Below are 24492 nucleotides of genomic sequence, written 5' to 3' on the forward strand. Positions count from 1 at the left end.
CATCTCTTTTCTGTGACTGTAATGACAACCCAGAGGAGTGTGTTGATCCTGCATATGTTCTTATCCTGATCTTGTTATCTCTGAACTGGAAGCTTAAATACAGGAAAAAAAGAACATCTTACAACACGAACTCCAATACAGCCACATTTGTAACTTTAGAAGAAAAACCTGTGGCATAAACAGAAAGACAGAAACATCGGACGAGGTTTCATAAACTAAATAGCAAAGCTTAAGAGAGCTCTGCTATTCCACTATCCCCAAATAAGTTTATTTACAAGGAAAATGCTATCTATTCTAGAACCTAGGACTGTATTCTGACTCAAATACACACTGAAAACTGTAAATCTGTTCTCGTTAGATATGTAGAATGAACATTTTAGAACCTTTTATTGGGGAATATTTGTGGAACCCTCAGACCGGCTGATGGTTCCTCAAGACCAACCACTTCTGCAACCACAACAGACTCATCCTCTGCCAGAAGCAGTGGCTTGGCTTAAAGAAGTTTCACAGCTATTCTGAATTTGATCACTCTTTGCAAAGAACGGTCTGATGATTCACTTACAGCAAAGAAGTTCTTGCTCCATCTTTTCTTGTTATCCCAGATCCTGACCTAGTTTTTCTTGTTTCAAAACAGAACCAAAGCACATCTAATGCTCCCTACAATAGAAGTTCTCATCAGTTAATCTATTTCAGGTCCTCTTACAGTTCCTTGGAGTCAGGCTCTAGCTTAGGCAGGTTAAGTATATTATGTACTATTTTGTGTATGAATACTAATGTTTGTTAGGGGCCCCAATACAAGATTACAGATAGATTAAAAAATATGGAACTATTTCACATACAGTAAAAGACTTAATGGCATCTACTGTAAAAACCACAAATACTGTTGCAAGTCAAAGTGATTGCTTTGCCAGAAAATTACAGACCAAACTGAAATTGAAATTCTTGCCTGAAGATTGGAGGAAAGTGCATGCACATGCACACACAAACCCTGCCTTTTCTCTTCCTTCCACCTGAGCCCCCATTGCTGTTAAGTGCCTAAGCATTTGTAGGGATGATCCCTAACAAAATCTCTCAGAATTCGTAATGCAGTACACATGCCTTTGCACAAAAAGTCAGAAACCAAGCAATAAGCTTTCATAATTTCTCTTTTCAATTATAAATGGAAGCAGATATAACAAATAGATGTTTCAGAAAGCTTGAATGTGCTGTTATATCAGAATACTACGGGATATCAAACATATCCCTTTCCACCTCAGATTACATAAAAATACCAATACTCAATTTCCCACATAAATGGTCTGTTTCATTTTTAAAAGCTTGGTTTTTTTTATTCTTTGTGTGGGTTTGTACTTTTTTTTAATCTTGACTGTTTCCTCACAGTGTTCTCTTTATGCTGGGAAACATTGGGGGTCTTTTGGCCTTGGTGGGATGGTGCAAAGACTATCTCTCTGAACACTTCCTGGCAGGCGACTGAAGCAAAGGAGGGTAAATTGTTCCATGGGAAAGTGAAAAGGAGACTTTAGAATGGACTAGACACACAGCTGGCAATCAAATTACAGATGGCAAAAACCAACACTGCATTGGTTAATTTTCATTTTTGACTCCTTGCTTATGCACTAGCGTAGCAATAACCACCTTCACCTCATACCACGAGATAAGGATATATTACAACAATTTCTGATTGGGGGAAGCAAGGCAAAAGTTCTCACTAAGCTAAGTCAGGCCTTTTTCTTCTTTTTTTTTTTCCCATAAGGAACACACTGAAAAGCCTTTCTTGTCACATTCTTTAACAGCAAGGCTTTCATTAGCAGGCAATTCTCACCAAGTACTTGCAGAGATGGTGAATGCATAGCTCACCTTGATTTGGGCAACTCTCTTTGGGGTGTCCTTGTGTGACAGCTACAGACACTGTACACTTCAGGATCTTGTCTCCACAAACCAAACAAAAACTCACATGTGTTCTTTAAAATTTGAGCTGTCATATTCTTCACCATGACAGTGGTGAGACAGTGGAACAGGTGGATGTTCCATTTCTGGTAGTGTTCAAGGCTAGGCTGGATGAGGCTTGGAGTAACCTGGTCTAGTGGAAGGTGTGCCTGTACATGGCAGGGGGGTTGCAACTAGATGATCTTTAAGGTCCCTTCCAACCCAAAACATTCTATGATTCCATGATTATCAGGAGCAAATGTTTTAAGTGCAATAACATTTTGAAAGTTGGTTCTATACAGTTAAATTATTAGATGTAAGGGCTTTATATTCATCTTATGGAGATTTTACAAGTCATGTTCTATTACCTTCTGGTAAGCAGAAAAAAACCTGCCCCTGCCATCTCCCCCAAAAAAGATGCATTTATAAATTTCCAGAAACACATAGGTGATACATGTGAACTGATGTTAAGGTAGAAAGCATGTTTCTATACCAAAACATGGGACCCCTGGTGGCCTAGTGGTTAGCATGCAGGACTCTCACTGCTGCAACCCAGGTTCGATTCCCCAGTTCCCCGGGCAGATGGAACCCGTTAGCCCTGTGTGGCCATCCATCTATGAGAAGGTCACTCTAAACAAACCTACGTCCTGAGGACCTCACTGCCATTGTCCAAGCTCGCTTGGCCCCGGCAGATGAACCTTAGGATTAAAGGGTGGGCTCAGTTCAGCGCAGGCCGTGTCTCACCTAAAAAATCCATTGTGCAGGCTGGAAAGGTAAAAGACCTTTCCCAAAATCTTCGTTCGCGAAGACTGGCCATTATTATTACCAAAACATGTAATTTCTCCTATTGGGCAAATCAAAGCAAGACAAGGCTTGCATAAATCTTCCTACTATACTTATCTCTCTAAATAGGAGATGCTTTTAAAAAATTCCACATTGGTCAGTATTTCTGTAAAGCTCACTTTTTTTTTTGAGGGAACTGCTTAGTAGCACTTGCTAGTTGAGTCTAGTTGGGTTTTTTTTCCATCTCTTCCAAAAATGTAGAATAAATACAACTGGATCTAGTGCTGGTCATTATGCAGCAGGAAACAACAGAATAGTTAATGTGTATTAATGCAAGAGTGACAGATATGACTGTTGAGTGATGTCTAGAGGGATGGCTTGCTCAGTGCTTGTGAAACTGAAAGGAACTTGGCAACAGTCCCTAGTAAGCAAGAAGTCCTTAAATTAATATTGCCCAGTTGCAGAACTCAGGCAACTGAAATCATCTGAGTTCGCAGGCAGCATTGAGCACAGATTGTTCAATTTAGACAATTCTGTATATTCCAGTGTTTCTTTTTCCCCTTTTAACAGGCACGGCTTTCTTTAGGCAACCCAAAATGCTGAGCAATGCAAGTCACCAACCAGTTACCACACGTTGCCTAACAGCAATTTTGAAATTAAGGAAAAGCATTGCAGTTTTGTAATAAATAAAGTGATAGACAAACAGATATGATCAAAGAAATTCAGAACTCACAACTGTTCTCTTCACTTAAAGATTTTTAATGAAGGGGAAAAAATGAATAAGTAAATAGCTAGTCATACTTCTGCCTGACATGAATGAAGCCATTCAAGTACTCACAATTTATTACAGAAACACCAACAAGCACCTTTAACTACAGCCACCATAATTAGTCTAGAAATGCTGTTCTTTGAGTCATGAATAGGATGTGCTTGGCCTTGTTTTCTATATAGAATCATGCCATCCAAGCGCAGGCAGCAGCATTTATTGAGAAATTCACTGAAAGATAACAAATGATTATAAAAGGGATTCATGTAAGTTTAGTTAAGAGCAACTTCAGACATTATTTTCAATTACTGAGATAAAATCATGGCTTCTCTCAGGAGGAAAGAAGGAAAGTTTTTCCTATACACTACAAAGAGCATATGAAAGCTTTAAGAATAGTCCACATTCACAAACAGTATCAGGTTCTTACTAATATTCTTTAGCTCTGCTTTTTCCTCCCTCAAGTAAATTTTCCTATTATTTTCAACATTTTGTTTGATCAGTTAATAAAAAAGGTTTCCTGCTGCAGATAACAAGCCACAGAATTCCCTTTACATTGAATATGTTTACCCTGCTCTCAAGAATACTAACTGATAGTTTCATTTTTTTTCACCAAATCTGCAGGGCTCTCTGGCCAAGCATCAAATTTTTCTGCACCAAACTTCTCATTGGTTTCAGAGAGCATAAGGATAACAGCAGGACACATGCACAAAGTTCCAGTCCTCCTAAACTTGCATGAGGGTCTGCAGTTAATTAACTAGGAAGTCTCTGTTAACTTACATTAAAACAAAAACAAAATCAAAATTTTACCAACTTGTCTTGAAAGGCTGCAGGTCTGGAAAAAAGCACCATCTTCAGCTCCTCTGAATTCACTATCAAACAGGTTAGCATCCTTATTTAACAAGCTACACATGCATCCTCCTCTGATGTGAGAGGATATGTCTACACTGTCTACTTTAGACATATAACTCTGCTATGACTTAACCTTGTCGTTGTAGGGGTCCTACACACTGAGCAAATGCTCAGAACACCTGAAGCCGGCAATTCAGAACCCAAGGGGTTGTACAACACTCACTGCGTAAGCTCCTAATTCTTGCACTTATGTTACATGCTCAGAGCAAGCCATTACTCTCCAAAAATTTCAGCACAGCACCACACTTCGTGCACACTGTATGTATGAAGAGAATTCCTGTGCTATCTCAGCCTTGCCGCCTCATTTCATTACCTGCACCTCCACGAGTAAGAAAAATAAATCTACCTGTGCATTATGCCTCTTTGGGCAACAGAAAAGCTCAGGAGTTCAAGAGCAGAATGTATACAGAAATAAAGAAACTATATTTATTTTCTTTGGCACAGAAACCTGGAGACATGTCATGGACATATATCAGTCCCCTTAAGATAACTACTCAAGATACTGGCGGAGTTGACAGTACAATCTTGTTATTCTCCCATCAGACCACTGTTGGACTCAGGCACAGCAGACCTGCAGCTCCAGAGCAGTCTAGCCCTTCTAATACATTCCATTCATCTTCCAAAGTACACTTTATTAGCTTAGGAAAAAAAATAAAATCATCTATATTCCAAATAGTAGAGTCACTAATACTACACAGATCTTTTAAAGGTAAAATAGGAAAGCACATATGGCAGAACATTTAAGGCCTTACTAGACTGAGAAAAAAAGCCCACCTCTGTTGAGAAAGTACCATCTGTACCCTTTTAAAGACAAAACCAGAAGTCTTCTAGTCATAAGCTCTCACAAAATTATTGGTTGATCACCTGCTGTCTCACTGTACATCAAGCTGTTTTTCCAGTAAGATTTTTCACTTACATTGCCCAAATGAATGTCTCTCTAAAAATAAAAAAAATTGTCAGTTGCAAATAACTCCCTAATCTGCCATCGTTTCAATAGGGCTGAAGTGCTCTTCACAGACATAGTACACAAGCATCTTGAATTAGCGGGGAACTATTTTTAAATACATGAAGGATAAGATACAAAATTAGTTTCATGGGGAATGAGAACCTGAGATTATTTACTTTCCCTTAATTACTTTGACTCACCACTCATTTAGCTTTCCAGTAGTACTACCTATTTCACACTCAAATTTTGAGTGTGAAACTAGAGACATATGAATACGTTTTCTGAACATTAAGATCCATAATCTTAATGATACATAACCACATTTCTCAAACTGACTTACCCACATAAAAAATAATTAAATATACTGTATGGTAAAAATATCCCTTTCTTTGGAACAACTGCTTCAAAGTAAGGATTCCTACATAAAAGCAAGAATCTTTTTTTGTGCAAAAAAAGAAAATTCTGACAGCTGTACAAAACTGTTATACTTAAAAGGCATGGTAGCCTCTTGTACTACTGAACTGATATAATGTAAGGAGCAAAACAGAGATTATTATTTGAAAATTATTTTTGAGAGCAAGGAATTCAGGTGACAGGAAAGCCTACCTGAGTCCTGAACTCAAGAGAGAAGCCTGAGTTTCTAAGCCTTTGAACAAAAAGAAATTAAGTGTGGCCATACAGCACTGTTGGGCTACATCCATTACCCATCTTTGCTTCTTATGACATGGGCACATTTCTGTCACTTGCACAGGATACAAAAAAGGAAAGCTAGAGTAGTCTGCAGTCCTATCCCTGTAGAAATAAATTAATTAGAATTTTTAGGACAGAGCAACATAATACAAAATAGCAGGAAAAGTAAGTAATAAGGATGAAGGGAGCAAAGAACAGGAAAGTTACAGACAGGACGGTGCACTAAACAGAAAACACCACACCTGAAATATAAAAGAAATGAAGGCTGCAGTAGAAAGACAGGGGACAGAGAGAAACAAAGAGGAGAGAAGGGAGGGTTATAAAAATTAAAAGAGAGGATGTAATACAGAAAGTGATAGGGAGACAGGCATACAGAAGGGACTCCTTAAAACTTAAAAAAAACAAAACAAAACAAAAACCCACAAAACCAAAAGAAGCCCTACAAGCAACCACAGCTCTACGTTCACCCCCAAAAATTCCTCTAGAAACCAGAGCTGGAACAAAAGTAAGTGAAATTAATTTCATTGGCTATTGAAGCTTCATTTGATTCTGACAGCTCAGGGCTCAGTCCTGTCTCTGACAAGCAATGGGACTTCTTAGCAGAACTTCTCAGCTCGCATGGGATTAAGACTGAGCTGAAGCAGTGCCTGAATGATTTTCTGCACTGAAACACCTGAGATACTGCATACTATAGCATCAGCTCTGGATGTGTAAGGATGACTAGCCCTTACTAAGTAAGAAAATGAGGAGGGAGAAAACCCATTAGAATACTATATGTAGCAGCACATACTACTGCCACCATGTAGAGGAAGTAATGACTTCTCTCCCTAAGATGAGTTAACAAGCAAATTATTATGTTATAAGCTACTAATAATTCTTCTTTCAGCTGTCAATGACTAATTTATTTTTAAAAAAAATTGGTCTGGTAAAGAAATTACCAAAGGAATCACCATGAAGCAAAAGTGGATTTTCTGAAGGCTTTCTAGGAAAGATGGTAAGAAACTTTGGGTTCCACTTCCCACCAGTGGGAATATTGCACTGTTCCAACAAAACAATCACTGGAGTGGAGAGAAAGAAGTAGGAGAGATCCTGAAAAGAATTTATCAAATTGCTTATCAGAATATAATGAATATTAACAAAAGACAGTACAAATTCTCCTGAGAATTGAATATTCCCGGGGTTTGGATCCCTTCTTCTAGGCTGTCAAGGTTGCTAGGGAATTTCACAGTTAATGGTGTATTTCCATATGAATGTATGAAGAAGGGGGGAGGGTTTGCAAAACTGAATCTTAAGCATGGAGTTTTCTTTGTGCTTCAGAGAGAAGAATATGATGTTCTTGTAAAGCTGAAATAAGAAGCTTTCATATTTAACTACAGATTATCAAAGATTTTTAGTAGAAAAACGTACACAGAAAATGTTTGAAGAGGCACTGTGAGGAAGAACTTGCTTCTCTTACTGTGGTTAGTAGGAAGGCACCAGACTTGCCATAACACACACTGTAAGGACAACAAGTATTCCTCAAACAACAGCAGCTTTGTTCTGCTTTAACAGATAAAAGCAACAAGTTTATTTTGCTTTAAACAGATTATGTCCATTTTTCATAAACTATTTAGAAAGCACATTGCTGTGGGCTTCTCAATTACAAATACACTGAGGCACCAGCAAGTGACAACATACTTTGTACTCTTTGACATGGATGAAAGAATTCAATTCAATTTTTGGTTTTTTTCTATCTGGAAAGAGAAACGTCTGAGAAAAGTATTTTTTAGCCCTACTTCCTGAGAATGAGGCTTAAGCAATGCTCTGTCTGCATCTTTATCTGTTTCTCCTCCCTTCTCTTCGCTAACTTTGGGTAACATTGGTCAAGAGCAACCAAAACTGACAGAGGGCTGAGTTCTCTCATTTTAATGAAAATAAGTGGATGATTAACGGACAAAAATAATAAACATTATTAAGTAAACAAATAATAAACAAATGCTAGGTACTTAACCTTGCATCACAAAATCCATGGAGCAATCACCACTAAACGAGAACCTGCCAGAAAACAAGGTGAGGCTGGCGCCGTGCTCACGTCACCATCACCATTTACCTGGTTATTTTCCCCATCCTTTAGTATTCAAAGCATCCCAACTCAAGCTAGGTTTGTTTACTGCAAGCATACAGTAAATACAGACACGCTTTCATTGGCAACTGCTGTGACAGTTGATCTTCACACCACAGTATTATCTTAATAAACTGTCTCTCAGCCCCAGGGTCTTTGTTCTCATATAAATGACCTACAGTTGGTCACCCTGGATCTTATACAAAGCATGACGAGCACAGAGGTTATATGAGTTAATTGCATAGTGACTACAAAAATAGCATGCTTTCTTCCCTACAACACTGTGGTCTGTCTCTCCTGAAAAAAAGTGGAGTTACACCGTAATTCAAGTTAATGACAGAACTGTATATCTGGATAACTCTATCATTAGTTAATGTTACCACCACATGAGCTTGTCTGTACGGTATTTGACAAAGAAATTCAAGTTAAACAGCTTCCCCCAGAATGAAGACAATATTGGATTAATTAGGTAACTTACTACACATTTAGAAAATGAAGATGAATATCCCTTTTATAACCATATTAAAATCCTATGGAATAAAAACCAGATTGCAATCTGTTATTGAAGTATAACTCATGAATATCTTTTGAATTACTCAAAATTTAAATCACTGGAGATCTGAATCTGGCCCCATACATCTTAAAAGAACATTTGACTCATTACTCATGTAAAAAGGACTCAATTTCCATGAACATATAATGCACAGGAACTCATTTGTTTCCCAAGAAAGTTCAAAATTCTCTGCCAAAAGAACTCAAATTCTGGTACTCCGAACATACTATGTTATTTGTATTGGTCTACGTGCTAGTTATACTACTAGTTATGGAGTGAACGTCTGGAGAAAAGAAGAAACTGGGATCTAATGGACCCTCAGTCTTTTCCCCACACACTTCCCAGAACTCGGGCAACTTTCCTCCTCTGACTGAAGACAGCCACTGGAAATACTGTAAGAAGTCCATAAAGCTTTTACTAGGTAAAATACCAAGCGCAGACTACTGAATTAATTTTGTAACATGATTATTCCTCCAACATGGTCCAAAACTGAAAGCACGTAACTCTAAATCAAATACACAAAAACACAGTAGCTGAGTCATAAGTCTCTAAACAGTCTTGGCTACCATTCTTTTAGTCTATTTTCAATTGTGCCTTAACAACTTGGGAGAAATCTACATAAGATTTTTGAAGACAGATTAGTTTTCTCTCTACCTATGCTTTATGATGTTCTTGCATCAGCCAGGTCTGAACCTCAACTTGCGTTAGCACAGGACAGTGCGCGACAAAGTGCATTTATCAAAATGTCTCAAGCCTAATAGTGCAACATGGAAAAATGCCCCACACTTAGCTGGGCAGGGAATAAAATATTTTCAACCCTGAAACATCCATGTTCAACTGCCAATGTCTCATATAACTCAAGTGCTACATATTTCAGTGTTTTGACACAAATGGGAATAACAGACTGATCATCTGGATTTCCGTTTAAGTTAGGAAACCATGCTCCTTCTGACTGTCCCACTTCCTTTTATCCCACTCGCTGTAAGGCTTGCTGAGAATCACAGATAAATAGAGCTGGAATCAACTATGCAACAGGATCAGTTGCATCCTTTAGAGACAACACAGTTATATCTATCAAATTCTTGAAGACCTCAACTGCTAAAGCGCCACAGTGTTTACATGATCCATTCTAAGATCCCTCTGCATCCTTAATACTAAAAAAATTTTTCTAAACTTTTTATTTCTTGCAATATTCAGCCTATTACTTTTACTCTACTCACTGTGGTCATTGCACACTTTTTTCCTTGTATGTTAGACTTCTTTCTGTTCTCTATCTTCACTTAAAACATTAATCTTGCAACTGAGTTTTAACAGCTGCTGAGACAGCCTTCAATGTTTTTCTCAAATATTTGGTGTTAGTTATTTGCAAGTTAGATGAAGAAAAGTTTCCATTTGAACTGGAGTGTCATCAGGCTGTACCTGGTGGAAATCCTTCTGAAACCATAATTAGTTGTCTTCCTAAGATTTCTGCTTCTCTGGGGAGTTTTCGTATTTATATAAAAATAGAAAAGAATTATACAATGCCGTATAAAAATTCTTTACAAAAGTCTCATTCAATTTCAGTTAGATAAATTTGCATTATTGAGGACCACTAAGTAGAGGCTAAAATAAAGATAAGATCTTCCTCAGAGGATGCCCATAAGTAACAGAAGGAAGGAAGCATACTCTTTTTTTTCCCCAGCCAATTCCTATTTACACAGATGGTTCTTTCTCACTAAGATGAACTCAGCATCAGGAAAAACCTACCTCAGAAGTTCGCATTTCAATTTGTTTTTTGCCGCTGTTACACTTGCTCCTAAGGCACTTAAAGAATACCTCCTTGTTGTACAGTCATTAAATGTCATCCCTTAGAGACACAGCTGAGAGTGTTACAAAGATCTGCATCTTTCCTTGCATGGATGTTTATAGCCACTCTCTGAACACCTCTCACATTGACTGAACCACCTCGCATTAAAAGAAGTGCTGTTTATTTTAGGTTTGGGTTTTTAGTTTTGCATTTCCCTTTTCCTTCATTCATTTAACAGTGAACTAGTGAATTTAAATGTCTTTAAAAGGGCAGTATATGCACGCTTACATCTCACCCTATATTGCTCATTTTGTGTTATGCTGACAACAATGCTAGCATGAGAAGAAGTTTCTCACCAAGTCTGAAGTCTTCATTTTCCACTCCTAAGACAGGAGTGGCTATTGGTGTTCGTCCTCCCTGATAATAGAACAACACTGAAGACTACTGAAATCAGAACAGTGACTTCAGTGATCATCACAGCCACACCGCAATGATGACAGGCTTTGTAAAAGGATCTCACCTTCAGGATTATCAAATTCAACCTTCTGCTTTCAATTCAATATTCAGTTTCATCTGGCAGCCCGTCTGACATTGAAGAACTAAAAGAAACTGATTTCCTTTATGATTCCAAGATGGCCATTAGCCCTTTCTGCCTAGCTACTCATGCAGCATTTATACTTTAGGTATAGAGAATTGTTTGATTACAGTGAGTTAACTGACTCATTTCACACTACTCCTTCTATTCTTGGGCAAGATGAGCCTGAAAATTATTACTTTTACAATTTCTATTTTATTTGTATTATTTAGTACCAAACAGAATCAAGTTTGTTAATGTGGAAAAGCTAAACCTAGGTGTGAGACCAACAAGCTGGCCTTATACAGACCTGCCCTGTCAGATGTTCTGCCTGCTTCTAGATTTGAACAAATGAAGCCTGGTCTGACTGTGCAGGTCTCCTTTCTCACCACTATCCATGGAGAGTGGATTACACTAAGCAGTTATTTCATTCTTTCATTATCAGCAAGCCTTCTCTTTCATTTTCCCCAGAGACTTTATGCAGTTACATAACCTCCCTTAATATTTTCCAAGAAACTGAAAAAGGAATTCCAATTTCCAGCCCTTCTCTTTCACTCTAAAAAATGTTAATAGTTTCCTTCCTAGGCTGAATTTACAGCTGCCTTCTCTTTTGCAAAGAAAACAATATAAGCTATGCATTACATATGTTCTGTAAAATGATAAGAAAGTTAAACAAATTCATCATGAAAAATAAAAATGCAAAACTCAACCAATGACATATGCACCACACCTGGTTTCACATGTTTTTCTGTAACAGTATTAAGCTTACAGAATTGGCAAGAAACTGGGTAGCTAAGTAGATTGGCAACAGTGCACTGAGGCTTTTAGCTCAAGTTTAGCCCAGCTTCCTCTACAAACTGAAATCGCATGTTCTCTCACAGGCTGTCGATGAAATAAAATGGTATTGGGTATCTGGTTCATAGAAAATGGGAGATTGAACTGCAAAAAAAGATTTATCAGCATAAATGGTATTTCCTGTAACTCTGAAGATATGAATAAACTTGAACAAAAAAAATGGCCAAGGGTGCCTTCATTTGCTAAAACAAAATTAACCAAAGAGGTGCTTATTTTAGGCAAGCTAATGGAAGGCAACACATAGAAGATTCTAAATCAAGTGTACTTCCCAGGACCTTTAAATCTTCACCTTTCTCATGGAACAGCCTGACACCAATACCTCCATTTATGCTCTGCCTGAAGACAGTAGAAGCCAGATGGGGGTGTGCATAGGTGGCATGAGGATGCACGAATAGACCACCCATTTATGGCTAGTAAATCAAAGCAGAGTGCTTGTTCACATCCAGGTGCTCGTCATCCTTATCTGCCAGCAGAGGATTGTAAACACACATCTATGTGATGCACCTGTAACCATACTACCCTGGTTGTGATCTCAGCAGATTGCGCTGTTAAGCAAGGGTCCTACCTTCAAGAAAAACTCTAAGTAGATCACTTATTTGGTAAATGCAACTCTTTCTCCAACATCTGTTAAAAGTCATCAGAAGAGATTAATCCATGGATCTCTGCTGCCAAAATACCTCTACAACTGCAGAATGAGAGGGAACTGCTTCACTTGGTAGAAAATAGCAAGCTCTTATTCTGTATACAGAGCAGCCACTGAATTAGGATATAACACAATTTCACAGGATGTCAGATCAACAAAATATTAGAAAGCAATCTACTCCTTAAAGATGGAACAAACTTACTTGTCATTGCTGAAATACTTCTTATAAGGGCACAAGAACCAACGCTCGTTCTAAGAGCATCCTCTCATTCTGGTTATTGCATTCTACCTCCCTAAGTTCACCCCACGCCTTTATCAGCTCCTTTTATTTCATTTCTTCTTTGCTCCCCTGACAAAACGCTTCCTAACAGGAATGGATAAATCTAAACAGAATTGTTAAAAATACTATTAAACCCTCACTGTATTCTACCCCAGGCAGAGCTATTACGTCCTGAAGGATTTTTACACTGCGTGTAGGGCACAGACCCCTCTAAAACCTACATAGAGACAACCTGTCATACCAGAATAGTTGTATTATTATCCACTCGGTACATGGAGGAACTACTCCTCATCAAGTATTGTTGAGATCTAGTATACCAAACCCCACATCCCAAATAGTAACACTATGTTAAAAGTACCTGTATAAAACCACTTTCAAGGCTCATTTAACTTAACTCTAAAAATAAAGATCTATTAACAGAAACAAATTGTAATTAAGATTACTGTTGACCTAGCTTCTCTCTGCGAAGTGAAGATAATAATCTTACATTTACACAGTACCTTTCTGTCTAAAGTATCCCATCCAACAAGCCTGATCTTAGACACACTTATACAGAAGAGTGTTATTAACATACATAACTAATCCTAAGTAAACCAATCTACACAATTTGATTACCGGCATGTACCAAGCTTCATCCACTCAATTGTATGGGTTCTTTTTATCTAACTTATCCATCCACCAGAAAACTATTCACCCATCAAAAAAATGTTCTTCTAGCATAAGCATGCATTGGTAGTCAACATCAGTCTTAATCCTTATATTTTGCCTAAAAAACCCCCCAAACTTCCTGCAGCTTCATTCAACCTTTTTCCAGACCTCCATCACCAACATTATTCACCAGCCCCTAGACAAGCACTAACAAGCACTGAACCTGGCTTACCTCTCAGAGGATTTGTTTTTAAGCAGTCACCTGGGGTGTATTGGGAGTATACTGGTTTTTAATAGACAGACCAACTTTTTCCATGTTATACTGCACACAGAAGACATAAATCTGGCTTCCACTACTTCAGAACACTCCTTTCTTGCACCGTTGAGTATTTAAACCAAAGGTCAGTCTCAACAACCAAGCTCTACCCCAGACCAGCTTTCCCCTGTATGGTGGGTACTCCTGCAGGATTATGATTTTAATCATTAACATGCAAAGAAGGGTTATTCTGAGTCACTTGTTTTTACCTTACAGTTGCCAAACTAGGCCTTGTTTAAACAGTTGGCTGTCAGGTATCCACAAAGCACAGCAGAGGGAAATCCACCTCCTCCTCTGCAATTGGCATGGCTGTTGGGAAACATTCCCTGATGATATCAGTCTGTACTTCAATTTATTTTTTTTTCTGAATACTTGCTTCAGGTAAAATGAATTGCAATAAATCAATGTAATAACATCATTCCAGGAAAAGGCTCCTCAAGAAAACTGCCATTACACCTTAACCTGCTTCTTCTCTGGCTAAGTTTTCTCCCGGTCTACATGGATGATGGAGACATTTAAAGAAATATACCCTTGGAAAAACCATCTGTAAGTCTCTCCCCCTTTCTCAGTCTCTTCCAGAAAACACACTACTGATGGCAGTAATCATCAGGACTTACACTGCACACTGACTAGCCAGATCACAGGAGGCAGCTGTTACGAGATCAGGGCATCATGATGGGGGGACAGGAAGGAAGTACCTGCTATCCATCATTGCTACCTGATGGCAGTAAGCGTCTTTAGAGAATAAAACAAAATGCTGCAGAAACAAGAAACTGTCACCTCTGTGCCCTGTACACCACCTGGGCCGCTCATTGTTTTTAAAAGGGAAAACAAACAAATTAATAAACTATAGGTGTTTACTAGAAAAATCTACTGTAACTAATTCTTGCACATCCAGCATCCCAGCACTGGCTCACCCTGAGCCCATATGATGACCCCGTTCCAAGTCATGCATTATAAAAGCGTAAAACCCAACTGTCTCAGGACTGGAAACCAAGTCAAGGGTGGTTGGCCCAGTATCTGACCTAGCTTCACTTGTAACCTTCAGCTGAAACTAGAACAAAACAGAAACATGAAAAAGGGCTGTTAGATCTTGTACTCCATCTCCTTGAAAGCACAGAATTGCCTTCTCTGGAATATATATTAGCAATCTGCCTACTCTTATTTTAAAAATCTGAAGAGGCATGAGGGGCTCACTCTACACCTGGACTAATACAGGCTACAATACATTTTTCTATTACTGCATTTTGGCCCAGAATTAATCTTAAACTTTTATTTCCTCAATTTCTCCACTTAGTCCTAGGTATTCTCGCACAAAATGCATGGAAAAAAATCTGATTGCTTTGACTAAAATAAATTTAAAATATAGAGATGTAGTTAACCTATCTCCCCATGTTCAGTGCCAGATTAGAAATATGTCTCTTTTTGTCTATTTCCCCTCAAGCTAGTTCCTCCAGACCCCCAAGTATTTTGTTGCTATTTTTTGAGCTTCACTCAAATTGTCAATACCTTCCTGTTAATACGATATTCAGAGTTTTCACGTGTTCAAGGCAGATTCTTATAAAAAGGGAGCCCCACCTCTTTGTTCACATATATGGTACCTTTTTCTTGACAGCCCAAGCACAAACCATGCTGTTCTGTAATCAGTTCACACTCCAGTGAACTCCAGTTCATGAATTAATTCTTGGCCCCTTCCAGCATGGCTATTACTATCAGTAAGTTCCCGATTTGATACCCCCTGCCCCGTGATCTTGCCTTTTGCTCTTATTTGTTTCCTTCACTCTACTATCCTGTACAAATTCTTCTGAAGTTCTGTTTAGTCCAAAGCAAAGACATTAGTTTCAAAGGTTATATGTTTTGCTCAAGGCCCGTATTCAACAAAGCATTTAATTACATGCCTAACTTTCACCACTTGCTTAAATCCAGTTGATCTCAGCAAGCAGAGATGAACTTAACCATACATTTTTAAAAGAAAGTTGGGTGTGCGAGTCAGTACTCTGCTGAGCCAAATCCTCAGTTTCTATAATCACTTGGATGGTTTATTTTCCCTATTTGGCAAGAATTGACAGCTCAATGCTTTAAGGTTACAGGATTTTAAAAATGAAGCTTCAAGAGAGTTCACAACTGTCACCATGCTTTGTTTCTTTCTTAAAATAAAAAAAGGAAATAAATACCTAAGTAAATATGCCTCAGTGCAGTAATCATTAAGGTTATAGGATTAAAACATGCAGTAACTCTATATTCTCATTTCTGCAGTACTCTCTTAAAAAAAAATCTTTGTGAAAAATTTGAAAAAGCACGTGTATCTCAGCAAGATTTGCAGCACATTCTCCAGTAGCTCATTAGCCACAACCATCATTGCATAGTTAAACGGAGACAACAAAAGTGTCCATTTCTTAATTGCTATCTACCAAATGCCTTTAAATGGAACGAACATAACTCACTGTTCCACAAAAGACGATCTTTAGTGGGAAGAAGGGAGAAGAAGGTACTAGTCTTTGGTTTTGGTCACGGGTTGACTATTTCAATCAGTGGCCAACCCGTATTACAGCAGATGTAAATTTTACATTCCTCACCAGCAGCAAATGCAGTTGGCATAACAGGAGTTTCGTGGAGACTATTTAAAATCATTTCCAAATGTCTTCCATTGTTTACAGAGAGAATATTTCATGACCTTTCTCTCCCCCCTTGTTTTTTTCTTTGTACTTTTTGTTTTCTTCGCCTTCCCTCATTCTACTGCCTGGTAAACACAGGCAGAGGCTAAGTGGGGACTGCAATTAGGCAGCCATATCAAGCTTCATCTGTGGACTACCTAATTCTAAGACTCAAGGTTTGGGAGGGGTGCCATCTGAGAAAGAAACAGAGAAGCGAAATTGGAAAATGACTACTTCCTCTCAATCCATAAAGCCTTCCAAAATTCAATTAACATGTTCTAAACTAAACCATCCACATATGCTATGGCACTAAAATGCATGATTTCAAATACAGACAAGAAAGTAGCTGCTCATAGATATTTATCAGAATCATAATATTCTCTGACCATTCCACTTCCAACTTTTTTATTGAAGTGGCATCTGTTGTAACCCTTTTGTACCTCAGTACTTGAGATGAACCAGAAAAATACCTATAGGCAATACAAATAAATAGTCTGTGACTGTATACAGTACCTCTTAAATAATGCTATGAACCCCTAAGTCACTTGGAGAACACAACTCCCATGCCTAGCAAAAAAATGCTGTTGTTTAATAATGCATACATGATTAAGTTCTCTGTCTTCCCCACAGCAAATTTTTCTTGTGATTTTACAGTTTCCCAGACTGCAATAATACCTTCATTTTCACAGACTCACTGGTGCAACCAATAGGAAAACTACCTCTGTTTCAATTTACAGTGTGACATCTGTAAATACCACTGGATAGCAAAGACTTATAGGTAAAACTCTGTGAACAACTTTTTGCCGTTTTCTTTTATAAAAACGAGACAAAAGCATAGAAACTTCTCTGCTGCACTGTACATACAGCTACACATCTGTGCCTGCTTACCTCCTTTCCCTACGGCAGTTCAGCATCTCCAGCAGTTTCCTGAGCACTAACACCTGCACCCATCCCGGGTCAGATCTCGCTTGCACTAATGGATTTTTTCAGATAGATGGCAGTGCACAAAGTGCATCCCAGATTGGTCCAGGGTCGAGATGCGATTTCAATGCTCAAACACTAAATAAGGGAAGCACTGCATTATCAAAAGCACTTTTAGAAAGATCATGGCTTAGGACCCAATCCTGCTGCACGGTGATAGCACTGGCTCTTTGGAAGGGCTGAACTGGGTGCCAAGAATGTAAACATGGCAAAGCAGCACTTAGGATTTTACTTTTCATTCCTGGGAGCCACAAAGCATTTTTCTTTCAATATATTCTAATAAACATAGTTCTAAAACACAAAGCTAAAGGATGACTAACAAACAAAATCCATAAAGATACTGCATGTTGGATACAGAAGAGGATATATCTGATTTTCAAGGGTCTGTAATAGCACAGATTTAGAAACAATCCTGCAATAAGAACAGGCTATTCCAAATCACTCACATTGGCAAAAATTCTACAATTACTACTTAATTTTGTGTCCTCTTCATTCTAAGAGATACTGTTATTAAGAGAGAGGAGCGAAATTTTAACCATTTAACCAAATTTACCCCCGTAAATCTCTTTCTCACAAAAGGAAAATATTAACAAAGCAGGTGAAACAAATAGGAGTGAATCTCCCTGCACAATTAGTACTTTGGTACCTACTACTTGGGGATTTTGACACTAGCTATCATGATGTGAAAGCATCCACCATCGTTTTGTTTTCTGTTTGCAGTAGGGGGTTGCTAGGAAACAAAATACTATTGTCTGATTTCATGATCTATTGCCTGGTTTGCCTGGCAATGAAGTCTTCGAAATCTATTATCAGATTATTTGATATTTTACAGCAATATTAAAACTACCATTAAAACACATGCACACAGAGACAAACAGTAAAAAATGCCTCAAAATTCAGGGGCAAGTATGTATATATTCCAGGTTGAGGAAGACAAACTATCCTAACGAAAAATGAACTCGAACAGTATGGTACTATTTATGTATGCACACACTCACATGAGTATCAGCGTTCCTCAACTGTATCTATAGTTTTGCTGACTTGTCAAAGATGCTCTCACTTCTGAGGATACAAAACGTTCTCTTACTACTCGAGAGCTACTGTACACCGCAAGTTCTGTAAATACCACATGCTTCAGAATGCCTGATGCAGGCGAGCACGCACACCACAATGATTTTTGTTCTTGGAATTCAGCTCTGGGTTGTTTCAGTGACTTAATTTCTTTATGCAATTTTTTTTTGTACATTTGGACAGATAGAAGAGTCAGGGAAAATTCCCAACTCCCCCCCTCACACTCCCCTCTTCATTTGTAACATAAATAAATAATCATACAGATAGATAAATAAATACAAGCATCAGGAGAGGAGATCCAAAATTGAAAGCCACAATAGCAAATTTCACGTACTTTTGTCAGTGGCAAGTCTTTGCAAAGTGCCTATTAGGCATTGCCACCAACATGACAGGAGACCTCAACTGCAAAAACCAATCAGACTTAAAAGCTGAGAGACAGATGAAGAGAGTTCATCACAAAGTCATAGAGAAAAAGGTTTTAAATAAAAACTGCAGTAGTTATTACTCTTTTATGTATATCTACAATTTCACACCATGCACAACATGCACTATTTCAGAGTCCTTTCAACTTATTTATTAATGTCTATGCATTTTATCACTCTTTAAATTTGAGGAAAAAATGAATGAGGTACCTTGCAAAAAAACCATCAAAGCTTTTGACACGTTACAACAGAACTCCCAGTGATAAGAAAAAAAGAAGTAATAACACCCAACATAGAAAATACACAACTCGTGGGAAGGACCTTAGAGCTTCTTGTCTCTCCTGCCCAGAGATGGATTTATTCAGACTCTAACCTTCCTATCAGGAACTAGGAGCCCCCACCTAACCACATTTAGAATTAAAGAACAAAAGAGTAAAATGCAAGAGAGCTTCTTCTTCCCAAAACAACAGCAAGCTACTTGTAGCGATTAGATCAAAGCAGCGAGAGATGGACACGACCCATAACCAATCCCTCTCCTCGCCAGTGTCGGATACGGCTGTTCCCCAGCTGGTAACCCGCTACAGTAACACTGCTAGTTACAAAACGGTGCCCAGGTCTCGGCGACACCGGCATCCTGTCACCTACAGCTTCACTGAAACCTGTTTTAAAGCACGCACTCAAGGAACGGGAAGAAAGAGGAGAGGGATGGGACAGTCTCCTCCCGAGCTGCTACCAAAAACTGTTCTGCCAACTGCAGGGGGCTGCCGGGGACCTCGCAGCCCGCAGCCACCCGGCTCTCGGGCACGGGCAGAACAGGAGGGACCCCGGGTCCGGCCCCGGCTGCCCTGGGTGCGCTGCCCGCCTGCCCACGCGTGTGTGTCGGAGGAGGCTGCCCGGCGTGGCGGGAGCAGCGCCGGGCGCGGGAGCCCCGATCTCCCCGCACCGCAGCAGCGACTGCAATTAAAGGAAAAAAAAAAAAAGAAAAAGAAAAAAAAAAGGACAAATAAATAAATAAATAAATAGCCCTCTAGCGGGAATGGGAAAATAAAAGCCCAGTCTAAACAGGCGGACCCCAAACAACAACAAACACCAGGCGCCCAGGAGAGCAAACTTTCTGACTCACCGGGGAGAGCCAGTGCACGGGGGGCGCCGGGCAGCGGCGGGGGCGGCGCGCAGCCCCGGGCGCCGGGAGAGGGCAGCTGGAGCCGGAGCCCGGCGAGGCAAGCGCCACCGGCGGGGCTGGGGCAGCGCGTCTCGCCCCTCTCCCGCCGCCCTTCCTCCTTCCCTCCCTCGCTCGCTCCCTCCCTCCCACCCTGTCCCTCCGCAGCGCCGGGAGCCGCCCGGGGCAGGCTGCCGCCGCGGGACCGCCGTACCTACCGGCTGCCGGTGCGGGGCCGCGGAGCAGCGGAGCCGCCGCCGCCGCCCCCCTTCGGCGGCTGCCGGGCCCGGCGGCGCTGCAGCAGGCGGAGGACGCCCCGCGGCGGCGGGGAGCGCGGGGCCGGGGTGCGGAGAGGCGGCGGCCGCCGAGGCACAGGCAGCGCGGTGCCTCTGCCCGGCCGTGTGTGTGAGCGTGTGTGTGTGTGTGTGTGTGCTGGGGAGGGATGCTGCAAGGGACCGAGGGAAAATTCTCCCCTCCTAGCAAAGCCGCCGACAAATGGCAAGGCAGGTGTGCAGAGGAGGCAAGGCTCCCGGAGGAGGAGGAGGAAAGGGGAGAGGGGCGGTGAGAAGGGCGGGGAGCGCACAGCCGTCACGGCGTCCCAGGGACAGCGGCCCCGCCGAGGAGGTGCCGGGCGCGGCCCCTGGGGCGGGCGCTGGGGCCGCACGAAGCAGGGAGAAGCCCCGCCAGCAGCCGCGAGAAGCGCGGCCCGCTCCGCCGGCGGGGCGGGGAACCGGCCGTGGGTGGGCAACGGGGAGCGGGCCCGGCGGAGGGAGGGGGTGCTTCAGGCACCCCGAGCAGAGCATCTTGCCGCAAGTTTTCCCTGAGGCCTCCCCCCTCAAACGTCCCTGGCCGCTACCCTGTGCAGCTTGTGGAGCTGCACCCCATCCGGCGGGATCGGTGCTTCATTTGGGAATCCTCCCGTGCAGAATAGTTGCGTGTGTTACCTGAAGAGGATCCGATCTCCCAGTTGACTGTAGCTTCAAACCAGCACCCTTCGGGGGACACCCTTAGCTAGAGGGTCTGGTTTTTTGTTTATTCATTTCCCGGGCAGGAGACAACCCTCAAGTGTGACAAGAGCACCTGACCTTACCTTTCATCCACGAAACCATGGGGCAGATAGCCGAGGACAGGTCTTCCAGGACAAGGTGCTGGGCCCAGGGGTGCTAGCAGATACAAGTGCTTCCCCAGAGCCAAGCAGGTCTCCCAGACAGACCGCTGAACTCCTCATCTGAGCAGGGAGTTTAGCAAGGCTTTTGCAGCTGCATCTCTGCTCCCACAGAAGGTGCTAGCTAATCTGAACTCTTCCTGTTATTTGAACGGGAAAAACCTGCTCCTTTCTTGGCCTGAATTACCATGCAGGGCTGCTGTAAGCAGTCCCTTTCCTCTGTAGAGATGGTTGTGATTTAGTGCCAGAGAAAGCCTTTGTATGCCCATTTGTAAGGTGTTTCAGCATACTTCTAGGTGACGATTAGTTGGTAAGTGAAAAGTGGCTGTGGCTGAAAGGTGGAAACTAACATCAGGTATTAAATATTGCACACAGCAGCTATGATTTCTAGTGGTAGGAAGAAAATCTGATAGAAAAATCTCCTGCCTCTTATTTTCCACAGTACTTCTTTAACCAAAGCAATATGGAATTATATCCACAGGTATTGGGCTAATTATGTATACTTACCAGCCCATCAGCTTGGGTCTACCAGCAAGCACACTTACGAAACAGAAGCAATTTCCACACCACTGGGTTCATCTGATTTAAACAATACTGGCTTGTGTTGCCTCTGTGCGTAGTTTTTTTCCCTTGGCTGGCAGGGTTAGTGTCACAGCTTCAGTTTGAGAAGTGACAACAAATAATACTGACACACGCTATACCAAGCAACACAAGGACATGCGTGGAGGACGAAACACGGAAATTAATGCACTGATTTAGGTAAGGAGCAGGAGACACTCTTGGTCCAGCTGTGCAGATGTGGATTATTTATTTCCAGACTGGTTTTTGCTTTGCTTTTTAGTGGCAATACGGTTAGCTGAATAAAGAAGAAGTTGCTGAGAGTATTTCTGTTAAATGTAGCCCTGATGAAAGTAAGATGTAATTATAACCTGGACATCCTCTTCTATATTATTTACAGTAAAACACATCTTTTTAGTCCTTTAAAGCACCAGCCCTAAACCTGTTCATCCTTAAGCAAGCACCTTTTAAAAAGCACACAAAAAACTTGTGGGAAGTTCATGCACAACTTGTATTTCACCTGTAAACTAGCTTGCAAAATCAAGGACTAGTTAAAAAAGACCACACAAACTCCACTGCCTGAATATATTTCTTAAGTACTTTGCCTTTATCTGTGTTAAATTTGCTTCTTCATCTCTTTTGCCTAATGCTGAATGCAATTGTACTTGGAAACACAACATGTCTAAATAACAACACAACATGGTTTAAATACACTTTTCTTTACTGTTGCATAAGTCTTGGTATAAAACAGAGGTAAAAGAAAATATTTCTGCCAGTGTTGGTCTTGTTTAATGTAACTGACTGAAGCAGGGAAACACTTGACAAGGTTGTTTAATTATGGCAATTTGGAATTGTCCCCTCCTTCCCTCCCACAGAACTGCCTGGACAAGTGCAAGCACATAAACACAAATGCAAAAATCTGCAGAAGGTGTTACTGTCTTCATGTGATTTTCACTAACATGTTCAGCATTTATCTGCTAATTGTAGGTCAGTACCAGATGAGTTCAAGCCAAGACCTCACTTTGTTATGTTCTGAATAGCTCTTGGGAAGTTGCTGGCTTGACCCTGGAGACTTTATAGTCTAATTTTTTAATAACTAAAGGATTATTTTTTTTAATTTAAAAAAGAACTCATTTTAGCTGTCACATAAGCATGCATTATATCCCAAGACTTCAATCAAAGCTGCACAGGCATATCTGAGAGCACAATTAGGCCCTCTGGACCTTTTAAAGCTTCAAAAATAGTCATGTGTAATTCCTTTTTCTGTGGATCCTGCAAGCTTTAAGAGAATTTTTGAAAGCTGTAAATTCCTATTTATCCACTAAGAGGCTCACGGGCAATCTTCCCCTAATGGAAATAGAACTGTAAAGCTGAAACATTAATGTACAGAATATGATACATTATGCAGGGAGACTCGTCGTAGCCAAGAAGAGGGCGCAGTGGCCATGCCGCTATGGAGCCAATGCCGAGCAGGTTCAATCCGCTTTCTTGGCTTCCTGCACACAGGTTTCACTGTCTGATTTATATTAGTACAGCACAGTTCTCTCCTTAAAAAAAAAAAACAAACAACCAAACAACAACAACAATAATAAACCCATCTGACCTTTGAATCCCTCATCTGCATTGGCTGGCAGCCGGCATTGGCGAATTGGAAGGCACAGTTTGGTCTAAATGCAAGACAGCTATTCTTCAATAACTGCACTGTTAATATGCAAATCTCAGTCCGCCGCCGACTATAATCTCCTGCCTCTGATTGGCTTCAGTGATGAAAAAGATTCAGGTTATTCGTTAGCAGAGAAAATACGTTCTTCAGGTTCCCCCTTAAGATGAAGCATTAGAAAGCCTCAAGAATGTACAGGCTAGAGACAAACAACAACAAAGCAAGACAAAGAGAATCCAAGCAAATAGGATTAGAAATGTGATAAAAGGAGAAACTGTGCATTTAAAAATTTTCCTGATTCCTTCTCCTCTTCATAGCTTTCTCTTGGGAGTTTTCCCAGTGACTGCAGATGGGCCACTTTTGTTTTGTTTGTTTGGTTGTTTTCAACCCTTGCCTTCTACATATGATGTTGTGGTCAAGTTCATAGCAGAAGACTTGAATTTGTACTGATAATGTCATTTCTGTACTGGAAGACATGCATGTGTCTTTCTTCCCGAGTCAGCTTTGTTGGCTGGCAAACAGAATGCTAGGAAGCAATATATCAACATGTATGGATAAATATCTTGATACCAAAAAGGTGAATGGAGCAACTAAGCAAGAAGCAGTCCATGGTTCAACTCTTCAAAAGCCATTGCAAAAACCAACCACCAATATCAGCATCAATATTGGCATATTCTTCACAGAAGGCCAGACTTAGCTAGCCTCTGAACTTAGTGTTAAATTCTGAGGAACCTTTGGAGTGCTTGGAAGTCCTCAAAGACCCTGAGATTAGCTCAGTTGTTAGGAGCATGGTGCTAAAATCACCAAGTTCACAGGTTCAATCTCTCCCTGTATGGGCTGGTTGCTTTAAGAGTTGGACTCAGTGATCGTTGTGGGTCCCTTTCGACTCAGCATATTCTGTGAAAGCAGATGTGCAGCTACACTGGTCCTCCCTCTTTGGCTTTATTTTGTAAATCTCCCTTCATTCTTGTAATTCAGCTTTCCTGAAACATAGCACCTGACAAGGTGCATTGTCTTCATTCCTGTACAGATGCAGCCAGCTCTCC

The 24492-nt window shown here is 40.7% G+C and overlaps 1 protein-coding gene across 7 annotated transcripts in view; it reads right to left on the bottom strand.

The window, feature by feature from the left end:
* Positions 1–23411, bottom strand: part of ENOX1 (ecto-NOX disulfide-thiol exchanger 1) — a 375855-nt gene extending 352444 nt beyond the window's left edge. For 6 of the 7 annotated variants that reach the window (XM_027674313.1, XM_027674320.1, XM_027674318.1 and 3 more), the window contains exon 1: positions 20282–20341. The gene's annotated coding sequence lies outside the window, so the exon portion shown is untranslated. Of the gene's footprint in view, positions 1–20281; positions 20342–23389 lie in introns of those variants that run through there. The other variant, XM_027674315.1, reaches the window with a different exon arrangement.
* Positions 23412–24492: the final 1081 nt, after the last annotated feature.

This window comes from Neopelma chrysocephalum, unplaced genomic scaffold (assembly GCF_003984885.1).
Source record: "Neopelma chrysocephalum unplaced genomic scaffold, ASM398488v2 Primary Assembly neopelma1_25, whole genome shotgun sequence".
Taxonomy (NCBI): Eukaryota; Metazoa; Chordata; class Aves; order Passeriformes; family Pipridae; genus Neopelma; species Neopelma chrysocephalum.